This window comes from Vicugna pacos, chromosome 11 (assembly GCF_048564905.1).
Source record: "Vicugna pacos chromosome 11, VicPac4, whole genome shotgun sequence".
NCBI classification, from domain to species: domain Eukaryota; kingdom Metazoa; phylum Chordata; class Mammalia; order Artiodactyla; family Camelidae; genus Vicugna; species Vicugna pacos.
The window spans coordinates 87,294,407-87,309,097 of NC_132997.1; positions in this window are offsets into that span (position 1 = coordinate 87,294,407).

Here is a 14,691-nt window from a genome sequence, read left to right on the forward strand (position 1 = left end):
GAAAGTTCTGTTATTGTTAGCAATCCATATTGAATATAATAAAATTTGAAGTCATAACTCAGAACCTGCTGGATTGTTTCTTCATGTGGTGGTGGCATGACATTAAAGCAGCTCTTTTTTCCAGGAAGGCATTTCCTCTCTGCTTACAATGCTGCTTGATCAATCCCATCCTGAACCTTCTCCATATAGGCTATAACTGAGCCAGAGCTCAGAAATAAAAATAGTGCTTCTCAGCTCAGACTCGGAACCTTGTCAAGAAAAGAAAGGAAGGAAGGAAGGAAGGAAGGAAGGAAGGAAGGAAGGAAGGAAGGAAGGAAGGAAGGAAGGAAGAAAGAAAGAAAGAAAGAAAGAAAGAAAGAAAGAAAGAGAGAGAGAAAGAAAGAAAGGGAAAAGAAAAGAAAAGAAATAAAGTCACACAAATTTAATCTAAACTAGCCTCCCAAATTTTGGAGTGTTGGAAACTATGCTCCATATCCAAAAAGCATGATTTCCGAGATTACGAAGTTGAAGATTTAGACAGCAGTAGCGTTGTGTGCCCCTTCTGGGAGTGGGCAGGTTCGGAAGGGAGATGGCATGGCAGTGCATTGGGCTCCTCCTTTCCAGCAAGTGCTTGTGAAGCTCCTGCAGGAATGCTGCCTTTCTTCCAAATGTCCAGATCTAGGAGACTCGAAAATAAAATTTTTAAAGATTGGAAAGCTTTTGATATTTTCTGTTTAGGGATTTGGGCAACAGTAGAATCACTCACTAGGTTATTTTAGTACCAGCCATCCAGGGTCGAGAACTCTTCTGGAGGCTGAGTATGTGGAAAGACAAGGACTAAAAGCCCAAGTTCAAGGAAAGGTCTCTTGGAATCTTTCAGATGGGGTTCCCACCAGGTGATGAGAAGGAAAGGGACAGACATCCTTATGGGTCTCTGAGGATTGGCTGGTTTCATGACGTTCCTCTGCCACCTAGTGGCATTTAAAATCCACATGTAAGTCGCACAGAACTTCCCAGGAGTTCCTGTCAGGGAGGACTATCTGTAAGATTCCTCTGAATTATCTTTATGTTTTACTCATATGTTTTTCAAAACATCCCTCCTGAGGCTCATCAGAGAAGATCCATGAGACCTGACTTCAGGTCTTTGCTGGTGTGTGAGGTGATGACCTGAAACCACTGTACCATGGACACTTTGCCTGAGAACTTGTAGCAGGTGACAGCGTTTCCCTTCATAATAATGTGACCCACAGCACAAAAACTACACACACACACACACACACACTCCTTGTTCTATCTCTTGATACAAGGAGATCCATCATAGCTCCCCAACTGTGCCTCTACTATTGCACCGTGATGGGAATTCTCTTACAAGGATAACGCCAAGTCTTTAATGATGTCGTGTCATTTGCATGACTAGAGTCTTTTGCCTGGTGCCCATGACCTTGCACTGTTCTAAGCCTGGAAGAGCCATGTTCAGCGCTGGTGTTCTGAACTCTCTACTATGTCAACAGCTAACATTTATTCAGTGCTTACACTGTGTGACAGAGTGCATAACGGCTCATTATCACTATTGAATCTCACGACAATACGACCAGGAAGGTACCTACTCTTGGCATCATGGTGCATATAAGGAAACTGATGCCCAAAAAGATCCAGCAGGTTGATCAAGTGATCAAACCCAGGCGGACAGATTCCAAAATGTACATACATGCTGTAGCTGTTTTGCTACAGCTTCCTTCAAGTTCAAATCATATCCCCGCTATTGGGCTTATGATGGTATAAAACTTATTTAATTTCTCAAGCTGATCAGATTGCTTGATTAATAGCCCAAGCTCATCACGACACACAAATTTGAGGTCTCTCAGCATAAAAACCCCAGCCTCATCGCGGGAGGTGGATGTATTGGCACTGCATATCACACCACGTCAAGGCCTTCTTAGCGTAAAAGCAGAGGCCTGGAAGTGAATTAGACAGGTGAAAGAATTGTAGCACATTTCAGACTAGCGAATCTCGGTTAAGATTTCTCAGAACCATCCAGAGGAAGAACTGGTCGGGGTAGGTGGTGTAAAGGAGTGAAATGAGCCCAGATCCAAAGTCAGGCACCTCGCCCCTTGTATGCAGCCGAGTGAATTGGGAACCTCATTTTATGAACTGTTAGAAATCATTCTTCTGAAAAGTTAAAAAGTAAAATAAACATTGAAGTTTAAAATCTTAAGCAAAATGTGACAGTATGAAAGTAATACTTCAAGTTACACATTTTCAGGCAAGCAAAGAATGGTCTTTCAACAGTTTTAAAGAACAAAATTATTCTGTTTTGTGCCTTTCAATTTTTAAAGCCACTTGAGGTTTTAAGGCTAAGTGTTGCTAACTCTGTTGGATGTGCTTGTCACCTCGGGGTGCTCTTTAAATCATTTAAAACTACTTTCCATTTAGAGAAAGTACACTCTGCTGAAGACAGAGTAATAAGAATGGTCCAAATTAATAATATTAAAGGGAACATACTTCAGAAAACTTACATTCATATTATTTGAAGTTGTTTAAAGTTTTTTTTCCTCAATTTTCCTTTGTAATGATTATGTATAAGGCAGGAATCTATTGCACCCGTATGATTAGCTCCATAGATCCCTGCTTATTTTCTATCTTCTCTGCATCTTTTACAACAGACATTTGACCCATGTCAATTAATTAGATTAGAATAAGAAATGTCAGTAAGTCAGCAACTGGCAACTAACTGCACTTGGCCTCGATATCTTGGGCCAGTCTGGACAACATCCTTATTTTACAATATGTGATGGAATTTTACACGTTGTAATCCTTTCCCATCCAGTAAACTGGGAAGCTTAAAGAGCTTTTACCATGGCTGTTGGCCAATCAACCAAAGTAGTTAATGTAAAAACTTGTTTATGTATTGTTGGATTTTTAACAAAATTTCTGCCAAAGGAACTTCTCAGTACAGGAAGCAAATACTTTTAAAATATAAACATATATTTGTAAGTAGAAAGTAGATTTTAAAATGCAATTTGAAGTGCTTCTAAGACAATGTTGTTTTCTACTATATATTCAAATACAATGAGAAAACTCAGCTTCCTTTCAGCTGAAATGTGGCCAGATGTCAAAGGGCAGGCCAATGCCTGGACAGTTCTCTGTCTTTACTGAAGTCAGTGTCTTCTCCCAAATCCTGCTAGCGAAAAAACTGGCAAAGAGAAAAAAAAAAGTTTCCTGGAGATTCTACCACACTGGCAAGAAATGCATGCCATTTTTGTATAATACAATAATCCAGAAATGGTATATTCTTTTTCAATGACCTGCAGAGCAAATTGTACCTTGGGCTGCACAAATTAATCTCAATTACCTCGGGAAAGCGTGACAGTACAGAGATCTATTGTGATATTGTTTATGTGCCTGTGTTAATTTTTCTTCAGCATTGTATAATTTGGTCTTGCAACTGTTTAGATAAATAGTAGTTAAGAGAACACTGAATAATTCATAATTCACTCACTTATTTGATAAGTGCTGGTTGTGCATTCTCCACGTGCAGGACTGTGCTAGGCTGAGGATTCTGGCGACTAGGAATTTGGGGTCCTTGCTGGGAGTCTCAGCTCCAAAGTCAGCTGACCTGGGGGCAAATTCTGACTTACTAGCTGGGTGACCTCGGGCACATTGCTTCAGCTTACTTAGCTTGTTCATTTCTAAAATTGATCACTTGCAGGAATCAAATGAGTTAACAAACATAAGTCATCTCAAACAGCATCTGATTGATAGTGAGGATCTGCCATGTTCTTTAATGCAACAACGGCTGAGCCTAGCTGGAAAGAAAGCATTGCCAGAAAAGATGGAGTTGCTCCTAGTCCTTGTCAGGGAGGTATTTGTTTGCTCCCTGTGTCTGTTTGTGTTGTCATATTTACTGATTTTATTAAAATTTACCTGTTCAGGGCCACAATCAATACCACTGAAGCTGTGGTCTTGTGCAAGTCTCTTAGCTCATGTGCCCTAATGCATCCATTGAATCGGCCATCGTTTGCTCTGCCTGATATGGTAGGCCTTCTCAAAATGCCGTGAGGTGCTTCTTGCCCTCTCTGACTCCACTGCCTGCCGTTTCTTTGGGACACAACAATTGCTTAGCACCATAATTCCTCAAAACAGGTCTCCGTTTAACTCACTTGCTTTCTGGAATTACCTGAACTCTCATCATTTGCCCTCATGGTTTTTGAGAAAACTATGAGGCAGAAGGATGCTCTGAGAGATTGCCAGAAAAATTTGAATTTGCTAACCAGGCCCCTTTGGGTTTCATACTGCTCAGTAGGTCCCTGCAGCAAAGTCTGGGGTCACTTTGATGTCATCTTGCTTGTTACTTTATTTACATTCTGTCCTCATTCCCACTCCCAGCTATGTGCCACTTAAATTGCAGACAAGCACTGAGTATTCAGAGCTCACAGTTTCTTGGTATGACCATTAGCAACTGAAAGCAGATCAAGGAAGCTCTCCACTTGACACAGGATGACAGCTAGTTTACCAACTAAATTCAAAAGAAACAAGCTCTTCTCTTCAGGGCAAAATATTTTGAAATGATTTCTCAAACGATTTTGAAGTTCCCCTTAACCTGAAGTGACTTGCTTTTTCCTGATATTTTAATCTTAGTAAAAATGTTCACTGCTGTTATTCTCAGCACCTAAAACAGTGCTAGACATGTACTTAGTAAATATTTGTTGAAGGAATTGAGGTATAGTGGGCATGATTATAAATATAAGGTTGTTTGGAAAATTATATGACTGGTCTCATGATTTGAAGCGGATTCACTGAACTATATCCAAAGCAGAATTTATTCATTGATTCATTCATATATTTATTCATTTAATAAACATGTATGGTACTTAGTATTGGCCAGGCACTATTACGAGTGATTTATGTATAGCAACTAATTTAGCTAATATTTCCTCTCTATATAGCTGAATAATCAGATCTTAGGAATTGAAATAAAGTTTGAACAAAAAGAGGTGTGTAAACTACAGAGCTGATTGAAGAATTCAGCAAGGTAGCATTCAAAAATCACTTGTATTTCTTTACACTAACGATGAATCAACAGAAAAAGAAAGTAAAGAAACAATCTCCTTTAAAATAGCACCCAAAGTAATAAAATATCTGGAAATAAATCTAACCAAGGAGGTGAAAGAATTATACACAGAAAACTATAAACCATTGATGAAGGAAATTAAAGAAGACTTTAAAAATGGAAAGATATCCCATGCTCTTGGATTGGAAGAATCAATATTGTTAAAACGGTCACACTGCCCAAGGTAATCTACATACTTAATGCAATCCCTATCCAATTACCCAGGACATATTTCACAGAACTAGAACAAATCATAATAAAATTTATATGGAACCATCAAAGACCTAGAATTGCCAAAGCATTACTGAAGAGAAAGAAAGAGGCTGGAGGAATAACTCTCCCAGACTTCAGACAATACTATAGAGCTACAGTCATCAAGACAGCATGGTATTGGTACCAAAACAGACATATGGACCAATGGAACAGAATAGAGAGCCCAGAAATGAACCCACAAACTTTTGGTCAACTCATCTTCGACAAAGGAGGCAAGAATATACAATGGAATAAAGACAGTCTCTTCAGTAAATGGTGTTGGGAAAACTGACAGCAGCATGTAAAACCATGAAGCTAGAACACTCCCTTACACCATATACAAAAGTCAACTCAAAATGGATCAAAGACTTAAACATAAGACAAGATACAATAAACCTCCTAGAGGAAAACATAGGCAAAACATTATCTGACATACATCTCAAAAATTTTCTCCTAGAAGAAATAAAAGCAAGAATAAACAAATGGGACCTAATGAAACTTACAAGCTTCTGCAGAGCAAAGGAAACCATAAGTAAAACAAAAAGACAACCTACGGAATGGGAGAAAATTTTTGCAAATGAAACCAACAGAGGCTTGATCTCCAGAATATATAAGCAGCTCATACGACTCAATAAGAAAAAAATAAACAACCCAATCCAAAAATGGGCAGAAGACCTAAACAAGCAATTCTCCAAGGAAGACATACAAATGATCAAAAGGCACATGAAAAAAATGCTCAATATCACTAATTATCAGAGAAATGCAAGTCAAAACTACGAGGTACCACCTCACACCAGTCAGAATGGCTGTCATTCAAAAATCCACAAATGACATATGCTGGAGAGGCTGTGGAGAAAGGGGAACCCTCCTACACTGCTGGTGGGAATGCAGTTTGGTGCAGCCACTATGGAAAACTGTGGAGATTCCTCAAAAGACTAGGGATAGACTCACCATATGACCCAGGAATCCCACTCCTGGGCTTACATCCAGAAGGAATCCTATTTCAGGATGACACCTGCACCCCAATGTTCATAGCAGCACTATTTACAATAGCCAAGACATGGAGACAGCCTAAATGTCCATCAACAGGTGACTGGATAAAGAAGAGGTGGTATATTTATACAATGGAATACTACTCAGCCATAAAAACTGACAACATAACGCCATTTGCAGCAACATGGATGCTCCTGGAGAATGTCATTGTAAGTGAAGTAAGCCAGAAAGAGAAAGAAAAATACCATATGAGATTGCTCATATGTGTAATCTAAAAAACAAAAACAAAAACAAACAAACAAAAAATGCATAAATACAAAACAGAAATAGACTCATAGACATAGAATACAAACTTGTGGTTGCCAAGGCGGTGGAGGGTGGGAAGGGATAGATAGGACTTCAAAATTGTAGAATAGATAAACAAGACTATACTGTATAGCACAGGGAAATATACACAAAATCTTATGGTAGCTCACAGAGAAAAAATGTGACAATGAATATATATATATGTTCACGTATAACTGAAAAATTGTGCTCTACACTGGAATTTGACACAACATTGTAAAATGATTATAAATCAATAAAAATGTTTAAAAAAAGAGGTGTGTAGATTTCAATGAACATGTTGGAAGAAATGTGTAACTGATTTATTTCATAGTAGTAACACCTTATTTCAGGTTTACGCATTCTAATAGGCCCATGCTATATGCTTTATATAATAAACTCCTTTCATCCTCACAACAAATGTATGTTATAAGTATTCTTACAGATATAAAAACTGAGGCTCGGAGAGAGAAGACAGATACAGGTCCAAAGTCCATGGTCACAATATTAAGAATTTGAACCCAGCTCTGAGTTCAAAGCTTTTGCATGCTTGGAAATGATCTTGTTCTCTTATTTACTTTCTGCCCTCTTTCTTCCTCACTCCCACTCCCAACTAGATTGTAAGCTCTACACATTGGCAGATAAAGCCTCTTCTTTCACTGTAGTATCCGTGTCTAGACAAGGGCCAGGCATTTGTAGGCACTAGAGAAGTATTTGTTTGATGGGTGAATAATGGACTGCAGAGTCCTAACAGGAGTGCTACACTGCCCCCCGAATACCATGCTCACTTTAAAGGAGAGATGGTTAAAGAAATTCTCTTCTTGGTCACAGGGCAGATATTTCAGAGTGCATTTGGACCTGAGAGTCAAAAAATCAATAACCCACAACACCTTCTGTCTTCAGAGCTTCCTTAACTCATTTGGTTCTAAGGACCTGCAGAATCATAAGATGTCAGTATTAACTGTGTTTCAGGCATCATCGGGGACATCAGTGCCCCTGGAGCAAGGAAAAGGCTGGCTAGGAGTGACCTCAGGCAGATCACTTCCTCCCATGGGCCTTTTCCTTGTCTTACAATGAGTGGCTGGAGTGAATCAGTAGTTTGCAAATACCAGGCTCCAGTGAGGGCAGGGAAAATCAAATGTAGTGCTTTGCAGAGCTAAACTCATGCAATTTAAAAGTTGAAACTTTCAGCCTTTTTTTTTTTGAAGTATCAAAACATCCAGTCCTTTATGAAAAAAAAAATGTGACAATGAATATATGTATGTTCATGTATAACTGAAAAATTGTGCTCTACACTGGAATTTGACACAACATTGTAAACTGACTATAACTCAATAAAAAATGTAAACAATAATTCTATGCTAAAGAATTTTTACTACAGTGTTATTTATAACAGTGAACAGTTGAAAAGCATTGTAAACCTTAAACAATAGGGAATTGCTTAAGTAAGTAATGATCAATGCAAACAATATTATATTGTATAGCCATTGAAAATGGTATTTTCAGATTGCTTTAATGAAATAAAATGCTTTCCCTGTGACACTAAGTGCAAGAAGCAGTGTACAAAACTTTAATCAAAATATCTATCTATAGTTATATTCCATAACATTTACCTACAGATCTGTATATTCATACATGATAAATAACAAAATGTTAAAAAAAAAGTTGAACTTTTCAGCCTTTTTTTTTAAGTATTAAAACATCCAGTCCTTTATGAAATTATGGTGATAAATGGCAATTCTTTTTGATTTTCACTTAGCAAAACAAAATTCTGCAAGCTCAGAATTTTGTTTTTGAAGTTTTACCGGTCTGGGGGACCTGAAAATCTGGTCACTTTCTCTCTTGTGCATTCCTTCATCTCCGAGAACAGTGGTTCCACAGGGCCTTTTGGTCTTTTCTCCTCATCATCCAACTCTATGTTTAACAGGCAGAGGAAAATCTAGAAAAGGTGCTTGCTCCAGCAGCATGTGTAGTAAATTTGGGTCCATCCCAGAGATTCACGTGGTCCCTGCACAGTGATGACTCACAATAAGTGAAGCATTGCATATTTTTAAGATATTTTGTAAACCCCAGGGCAACCACTACAATAAGAAAGGGTTAACTCCTAAGCCAATGGTAGAGATACAACTAAATCACACAAAATACCCAATTAATCCAAAAACAGCTAGAAAATCTGGAAAAGGACTATTTATTTTCAATGTGTATCTTGTTTAGCATAATGATGGACTCTCAGGGGCAGCAAACAGAGCCTGAGTTCTATCAAAACACAAATGGAGTCAGGAGCAGTGCTTGAGCTATCTTTATTGCTTTGAAAGCACCACAGAACCAAAACAGAATATTGACAAGGGAGCTTTCTTAGACTCAGGAGAATGAGCGCCAACTGCGTGGCCGGGGTGACACATGGGTCGGTGCCTGCTGCCTGCCTGCCCTCCTGCCTTCACCAGCACACCACCGCCTGTGTGTTAGGCTCGGGGTGGCTGCGATCAGGACCCCGCTTAGATCTCCTGACCCGAGGAGGCCAGAGGGGGCAAGTCACGCGAACACCTCCCTTGAGCTGGTAGGAGTAGAATTCCGATCCCTCCAGTGCTTTTTCTCCCTTTCCTTCCTCCTTCCTGCAAAAGGGTAAAGCACCCACAGTGTGTTCACAATAGAACCAGGCCCTCAGGACAGAGTCTGTGTCACAAGGTCAAACAGATATTAATTGTAAAGCTCCAGGCATCTAAACATTCTGCCTGCTGACACCTCGGGGGCTGTGCACAAGAGGATGGGGTCGGCTTGAAAATGAGTAAGGACAAAGGCACTTGTGTTCTTCTCATCAAGCATCTGGGGCACCCACCGCTCCACTTGCAGCAACAGCACGAGGCTGCAGGTGTCTCTAGGTAACTTCTGAGAATTAAACAAAGGTCTAAAGCTAGAATTATAGGTCTTCTCAGGGAATGCCACTCAAATGAACGTTGGCAACACACACCACCTTCTCCTACCTCTTTCCAAACTCAATCTCCTTCAGTGAGAAAACGGAACAACAGTATCTTTCCAGATAATAACTAGGTATATGTACTCTCTGCCTCCTCCCCGCTTTCTCTTAACCATGCACTTCTGTGGTGCTAGGCATCTGAGATGACTCAGAATAAAATTTTAAAAGTCAACTAGAGCAAAAAGAGTACATACTCATTGAAAAAAAAATTGGAAACAAGAAAATAAAGTAAAATATGAAAGAAAGAAACTACTCCTCAAGAGAAACCACTGTCCAGTCTGAAATGTAGCCATTCAGAACTTTTCCTTTACACGTACAAATGGTTGTATATATAAAACAGTATTTTTCACTTTATTGTAAAAGTTATTCTACTAAAACAACAATTTTATAATACACATATATACGCATCCTTCAACGTTTTTAATAACCGTATTTAAAAGCAGGAATTACCCCTTTATTTTTAAAGATTTAGCTTATTTGTCCACATCTCAGTGCTTTGCAGTCTACGATGTCCTTTCACATACATCATCCTATGTAGTTCTCAGAACAGCCCTGCAAAGTAGCTTTTATCATCCCCACTTCACAGGTGAGAAAACTGAAGCTCAAAGAAAGCGAAACGTTTAAAGTTTCACAGTCAGTGTCGGGGCGGGGTCATCCAAGTCCACATCTAGATCGCGGTACAGCCCTCCGTGTTCTCTGGTCGCCTCAGATGGAGCTGCGGCAGCAAAGGGAGGCTCTGTTACAGTCACCAGCAGGGCAGCATGGAAAGGTATCCCCGGAGGTAATTCAGAAGCTTAAGGAACGCCTTATTCATCGCCCAGACAAGAAAATTATATCACCTATCAATTGTGAGTCCCCCGCAAACCTGCACTGAGTTTAAAAGGGAACAAAATGACTGATTTTACTTCCGTTCTTCTCTGGCTGCAGTTAGAGGCAGAGCTTAGTCAAGGAGAATCAGAAAGAGGAAGAAAAGAGCGGCACCAAGCCTCCAGCTAAGAGTCTGCTGAATCGCACACCCTCTTCTGTAACAGATAATTGGTCTTTTTGTTTAACCCGTATTAGTGCAAAGGGAAAAAAATCTAAGTATGACTTTCAGCCACTCACGGAAGTATCAGAACTTTGGACTTTTGGAAGGCAGCAGAGGACAGTGAAAGGCACCCCCAAACTGGGTTCAAATTCCAGCTCAGTAAATCCCCAGCAAGAAGACCCTGAGAATTACTGTGCATCTACCTGCATCCTACGTCACAGGGTTGTCTGAGCCTCACTCAACGCAGTTAATTGGTATTTATTCCCTGTCCCTGCCTTCATATGTTTGTCCTTTAAATTTAACTGTATTCCTTATCATTTCAAAGGGAAAACAAACATTCTTAAAATACAAATATAGTACATTGTATATTATTTCTTTCTGACCAGACAGAGTAAGTCCTAAATGCTACTGTGCTAAGTAAACACAGCAAACTCCTAAAACACGTAATAGCCCCTCGCAGCTCAAACTATGTCCATTTTTGTAGCTACTTTTCTTGTGCTGACAAGTGTCCAGAACCAGTCAGAGGGCCTTTCAACATCATTATGGCATGGATCCTGTACCCAGCGGTGTCGGAAGTGAGAACCGTGGCCCTCAGGCCATCACTGCAAACTTCACCTTTACTTGAACTTGGTCCTTACCCTCACTCTACCCCCACCCCCCAAACCTGGTAAGATCTCTGCTTCTCACTTCCGCAGCCTGCAATACTCTGGGCCACATATTTATCTGCTAATGAGCATCTGAGGCAGAGGTCAATCTAGAAAAATATTTCAGTATACTGTGAGTAACTGTTTCCCAGATTCACTGGCTTTGGAGGGGGGCAGAACTTTCATAAAGTCAACATTTAAATTATGTAATACGTGAATATACTCTTTTAAAATCTGAAACCGTCCTTTAACGACTGCACGAAACTCCCTGCACCCCTACTCTATCTCCCCAACACATATTTACACAAGATAACTTCTACTACGACTTCAGTGTCTAACTTTCCGAAATGCCCTCCTTAAAAAAAAATACATACACACACGTTAAGCCGGTACATCTCTACTCTAAAAAGCTACAAAGTGTCATCAGCAATCACCATGGACCATCCTCTACGAACAGCCACGTTACATCACCCACAGCACAGGCAAAATGGGGCATTTCCACCGTCAAACAGGAATCTGACAAGGAACAGAATGTGATAGAGAATCTTGCTGAACTTACTCTCTTTTCCTTTCATAGCTTCCTCGCCTGACTAACTTCGTAAATTAAAAGCTCGTAAGCGGGATGTTGAAGGAATTGATAAAGACTGGAAACTCAGAGACAGCTCTGGACAGGCAGTGTTCTGGTTGTTTTGGGTGTTGTATGTTGTGTTTGTATGGGGTTGGGGAGTGGTGGGGGAGGGTGGGCGAGTGGGGGTGGGCAGAGACAAAAGGAAAGACTCTCTTCTGTTTTGTTGCTGAAGTGGAACTACATGATGCCTGCAGGTAGAGCGCGATCTTTAAAAACCATCAGGAACATTCGTGCTTCAGAGCGTGGCCTTTGCAAACAAGTTACTAGGATTGCCTGCCTAAACCTTAGAACACCTTAGTGAGATTGGATCATCCAATTTCTCAGACAGCCCCTGGGATTTGAGCATGTGGAACACCATTCTGCCATGAAGCTATGCTTCTAAGCTCTGCTTATCTTTTTTTGAAGTTGGTGCCCCGAAGCTTAGAAGATTTAACTGCATAAAAGTAAAAGCCAGGAACAGACTCTTTTTGGCCCACTAGTCCCAGCAGGGACCTCCCTCCAACCCCTCCAGGCTTGCCCCAAATTAACACAAAAACAAAACACTAAATCCAGGACAAGGCCAGTTCACAACCCAAAGCAACAGCCTCCTTTAGCATGGACTCCCGGGGACCTGGGTTTTGGGGGGAGACGGCAGCTGTGGGGGGTCTGGTGGGAACAGAAGTGACACTGCAAGTGTTCCTCTCACGTGGGCAGGCCAACTTAGATCAAGGGCAGCGGGGGTCGTGGGCATTTGAGGGTGTCAAGAGTTCATGAAGAACTTGCCTAAGAAAACAGGTACTGTGGCAGGCTGAACTGCTATTTCTTGGGAAAGCAAACCATAAGGATGCTAAAAACACACACACAACTGCCTGCTCTTGGGCCTTTAATTAGTTATTAAAAACTACACAGTGATTGAAAAGGAGGGAATACTCCCAAACTCATTCTATGAAGCCACCATCACCCTGATACCAAAACCAGGCAAAGACACTACAAAAAAAGAGAATTATAGGCCAATATCACTGATGAACATAGACGCCAAAATCCTCACCAAAATTTTAGCAAATAGAATCCAACAACACATAAAAAAGATTATACATCATGACCAAGTGGGGTTCATCCCAGGGACACAAGGCTGGTTCAACATACGCAAATCAATCAATGTAATACATCACATCAACAAGAGAAAGGACAAAAACCACATGATCATCTCAATTGATGCAGAAAAAGCATTTGATAAAATTCAACACCCATTTATGATAAAAACTCTCGCCAAAGTGGGTATAGAGGGAACATATCTCAACATAATAAAAGCTATATATGACAAACCTACAGCCAGCATAGTTCTCAACGGTGAAAAACTCAAAAGCTTCCCACTAAAATCTGGGACAAGACAAGGATGCCCACTATCACCACTCCTATTCAACATAGTCCTGGAAGTCCTAGCCACAGCAATCAGGCAAGAGAAAGAAATAAAAGGGATCCAAATTGGAAAAGAAGAGGTAAAAGTGTCATTATATGCTGATGACAAGTTACTATATATAGAAAACCCTAAAAGGTCCACACAAAAGCTACTAGAGCTGATTGAAGAATTCAGCAAGGTAGCAGGTTACAAAATTAATGTTCAAAAATCAGTTGCATTTCTTTACACTAACGATGAATTAACAGAAAAAGAAAGTAAAGAAACAATCTCCTTTAAAATAGCACCCAAAGTAATAAAATATCTGGAAATAAATCTAACCAAGGAGGTGAAAGAATTATACACAGAAAACTATAAACCATTGATGAAGGAAATTAAAGAAGACTTTAAAAATGGAAAGATATCCCATGCTCTTGGATTGGAAGAATCAATATTGTTAAAACGGTCACACTGCCCAAGGTAATCTACATACTTAATGCAATCCCTATCCAATTACCCAGGACATATTTCACAGAACTAGAACAAATCATAATAAAATTTATATGGAACCATCAAAGACCTAGAATTGCCAAAGCATTACTGAAGAGAAAGAAAGAGGCTGGAGGAATAACTCTCCCAGACTTCAGACAAAAATATAGAGCTACAGTCATCAAGACAGCATGGTATTTATACCAAAACAGACATATGGACCAATGGAACAGAATAGAGAGCCCAGAAATGAACCCACAAACCTTTGGTCAACTCATCTTCGACAAAGGAGGCAAGAATATACAATGGAATAAAGACAGTCTCTTCAGCAAATGGTGTTGGGAAAACTGGACAGCAGCATGTAAAACAATGAAGCTAGAACACACCCTTATACCATATACAAAAATCAACTCAAAATGGATTAAAGACTTAAACATAAGACAAGATACAATAAACCTCCTAGAGGAAAACATAGGCAAAACATTATCTGACATATATTTCAAAAATTTTCTCCTAGAAGAAATAAAAGCAAGAATAAACAAATGGGACCTAATGAAACTTACAAGCTTCTGCAGAGCAAAGGAAACCAGAAATAAAACAAGAAGAAAACCTACGGAATGGGAGAAAATTTTTGCAAGTGAAACCGACAAAGGCTTGATCTCCAAAATATATAAGCAGCTCATACGACTCAATAAGAAAAAAATAAACAACGCAATCCAAAAATGGGCAGAAGACCTAAACAAGCAACTCTCCAAGGAAGACATACAAATGATCAAAAAGCACATGAAAAAATGTTCAATATCACTAATTATCAGAGAAATGCAAATCAAAACTACAATGAGGTATCACCTCACACTAGTCAGAATGGCCGTCATTCAAAAATCCAAAAATGACAA